Source organism: Drosophila santomea, unplaced genomic scaffold (assembly GCF_016746245.2).
Source record: "Drosophila santomea strain STO CAGO 1482 unplaced genomic scaffold, Prin_Dsan_1.1 Segkk26_quiver_pilon_scaf, whole genome shotgun sequence".
Taxonomy (NCBI): domain Eukaryota; kingdom Metazoa; phylum Arthropoda; class Insecta; order Diptera; family Drosophilidae; genus Drosophila; species Drosophila santomea.
This window is the reverse complement of record NW_025318958.1, coordinates 16,176-19,592: the sequence shown is the minus strand read 5'-3', so window position 1 is coordinate 19,592 and position 3,417 is coordinate 16,176. Positions and strand designations below refer to the sequence as shown.

The 3,417-nt window shown below is 44.4% G+C and overlaps 1 pseudogene; it reads right to left on the bottom strand.

The window, feature by feature from the left end:
- Positions 1–507: 507 nt before the first annotated feature.
- LOC122756581 lies at positions 508–3,016 on the bottom strand (annotated as a pseudogene).
- Between the last annotated feature and the right edge of the window lie 401 nt (positions 3,017–3,417).

Here is a 3,417-nt window from a genome sequence, read left to right as displayed (position 1 = left end):
TCTTTTTCAGGGATATTTTAGTATACTGTTGCTACCAGAAAAAAAAGTCGAATTCGAGGGTCACGATTTTGACCTTTTGCCGGGTCAGCAGCGCCGCACTTAGGACTCGGAAGGACGAGGGGGCATCCCAGTATGGAAACGGCATCAAAACATTATACGTTTTTTATGTTTTGGATGCAAAAATCGTCGTTTTCCATTTCACCGGGTCGGGAAATGGTAAGTTGCGTAGCTTTGTGTTTTTATAAATTTGTTTTATAAATTGTTTTGTAATTTTTCAGGGACTTTGTCTGTATACCGTTGCTGCCAGAAAATGTCAAATTCAAGGGTCGCGAAATTGACCCTTTGTCAGGCCAGCAGCGCCGCACCTAGAGTTCAGAAGGACAAAGGGGCACCCCGATATGGAGACGGCATCTAAACATTATAGGTTTTTAATGTTTTAGGTGCCAAAAACTTCATTTTCCGTTGCGCCTAGTAGGGAAGTAGTAGGTTGCGTAGTTTATGCTTTTATTAATTTGTTATTCTTTTTCAGGGACATTGTCAGTATAATCACCGCTACCAGGAAAAATTCGAATTTAAGGGTCACGATTTTGACCTTTTGCCGGGTCGGCAGCGCCGCGCCAAGGGTCAATAAAATCGAGGGAGCTTCTTGACATAGGGACGGCATCAAAACATTGTGAATTTTTATATATATTATTATATAGTACTCTGTTTTATGTTTTGATTAAATTATTTCAATCTTTAACAAAGATTTTGTCATTATTGCATTTCTGAGGGAAAAAAGTCAAATTCAGGGGTTACGATTTCGACCTTTTGCCGGGTCGGCAGCACCACGCCTAGGGTCTGTAAAAACGTGGGGGAATCCCAATAAGGAGACTGCGTCAAAACATTGTATGTTTTTTGTGTTCTAAATGCCAAAAAGTTAGTTTTTCAATTACGCCAAGTTGGGTCGTCCTTTGTCGTCCAGTATGGCTTTCGTAGAGATTTCAGCTGTTGTTTCAGGACATTGTTTCTGGGCATTTCAAAGGATCTGCAGCAAAAAGTTCAGAAAAGTGACGTTTTGCATACGCTGCTGCAATGAGTCGACTTAAATTCATCATGTTTATGCCGCGCGTTGATCCTTCTCCTGTCCATCTACTTCCAGATTCATCTGTGCGGGTCCTAGTGGGTGGCATCCTTCACGTCTTCTTCGTAGGGGTCAGCAGGAATACATCGTCAAGAGGTTTTTAGTCCGGATTGCTTGCTGGTGAGTGTCGTTTTAATATTTTATATAATATTATATATAGTTATTTCCTTGTTTACAGGTTGTCAAGAGGGAGATTTGGCGAGTTTCTGCCACTAGGACATAGTTGCTAAAAACGCCGTCGGAGTCTTTTTCTTTTCAGTCTTTTAACAGTTTTGTTTTAATTACAGTTACATCGACGTTTCCATGTCTGGGTCATTTTGTCTTCCTTGTATAATTAAAGCCATTAAAATATCAATCTTCTTTTCCAAATTGTCGACTCTATTTGCTAGTTTAATGACTGGGTCGTCGGGGTGACTATTTTTCGGAAGAGTGTTGGTATTTTGGGGTGAGGGCGTTGTCTCCTTCACAATCCTTGGCTTCAGGTTTGCCATAGCAGCTCTACTCGTTGTCGGGGGGCTGTCGTGATTTCCCTGTTTGCGCTCCATTTTTTTTTCTACATTTTTTGTTCCTTATGCACATTTTGATCATTTCGAAGCCTGTTCTGGAATTTTTCCAGATGTCTTTGCGCTGAGTTTCTATCATGTTTGGGGCCTTGACCTTGGCCCTGCCATTTGTGGAGGACTTGTTTGCATTCCGGCGCCATTTATTTAGGCGTTTTTGGATGGCAGCTTCATGTGAAGAAAAGTGTGGTAGATTTGGTCTACTATCCTTCACATTTTGCCGGAACGGGTTCATTGCAGACTTCCTGGCGGCTTCCTTTCGGGCTTCGGCCATTTCGGTACTATAAGGTAGTCGGGGGGTCTTGTTGAAAAGGGGGGGGGGGGGGGGGGGCTGCCGTTCGTTATTGTTGCTTTTTGCGTCCATTATTGTCCTAATTTTGTGAAAATCTATTCTATTAACTGCTAATTTTTGCTTCTCTGCCTTATAGGCAGGGCACCCCTTATATGCGCTGATGTGGTTTCCTTGGCAGTTTGAACAGGTGGCGGGGGTTGATCTTGGCTTAGTGCACTCACTAGACCAATGCTGGCCAGCGCACTTCATGCACCTTGGGGGCTTCATACATGTGTTCCTAGCATGCCTGAAGCCCTGCACCTGAAACACTGGACCGGTTCCCTCGTCCTGTTTTTCCTTTCTATTTCCACTTTTTGTCCGCCAAGCTGTTTAATGGAGAGGATCCGAAGGTGGCTTCCGTCCACGGCCGAGACAATTTCTATCTCATGCATCCGCATCGGGCCACCAGTTGCAGGATTTGTCATGTTCCTTGTGAACTTAGTCTGGAGGCCGAGCTTCTGCAGCTCGCTAGTGATCCACGAGCAAGGGGTAGAGGGGTGCAGGTGACGAATAACAACTCTGAAACCCCTTTCAGATTTATTCTGGTTTGAATAGAATGGGATACCACTTTTAGCTAGTATGTCTTTAATTGTTCTATGTGCAGTCAAGTCTTTCGCCTGAATAGTTACACCGTTTCCTATAGACGTTTTTGTTGTAAAACTGTCTACCCCTGCTGAGTAATTTAGCTTTTCCAGTAGTGGCACAATTTCCCTAACATTTTCTATATAAATAGGGGGGGCCCTGCGGCTCTGTGGCACTATTTGCCACGGGGGCAGTTCGGTAGCCGAATTTTTAGGGGGAGGGGGGGCAATTTCAGTTTGCACCGGTGCGCTGCGTGCAGTGGCCTTTTCACTCTCGACTGGGTAGCGGGGGGCTTTTATTTCCTCAACAATACTTTGGTTTGCCCGGGGTTTTCGTAATTGGTGCCGGATCAGAGGATGCCACTGGTCCTGGACCGGTTCCGGTCACCACTTCCGAAAAACTCATAGGCAGTGAGCCCATGCTATTGGGGGGTGAATTAAAAAGGTCCCGCTTGGCTGCAGGCCGGTTGAGGGTTCTGGATGCAGATGTGTTTCCCGTAGAGTGTGTGGTGGTAACTTTGGAATTTAGATTAGCCTGCACAGGGGAACTCAAAGAAGCGCCTTTCAGTTGAGGGGAGATGCTTTTCTTTTTTGGAATTCCCGTGAGAATGGTGGGTTTCTTTTTTAAGCTTAGTTTGGATATGTCAGGTTTAGGATAAAAGTTTTGGAAAATTGAATTGCGAGTTATAAATTTATGTTGGGTTTCACCTTGGTTGTGGTCCCTGCTATTGTCACATATATTGGTTAGTTTATATAGTGTGTCAGCATTTGCCAGCGCGGGACTTTTTGAGCGGCTGTGTGTGCTTATGTTAATAACCTTGC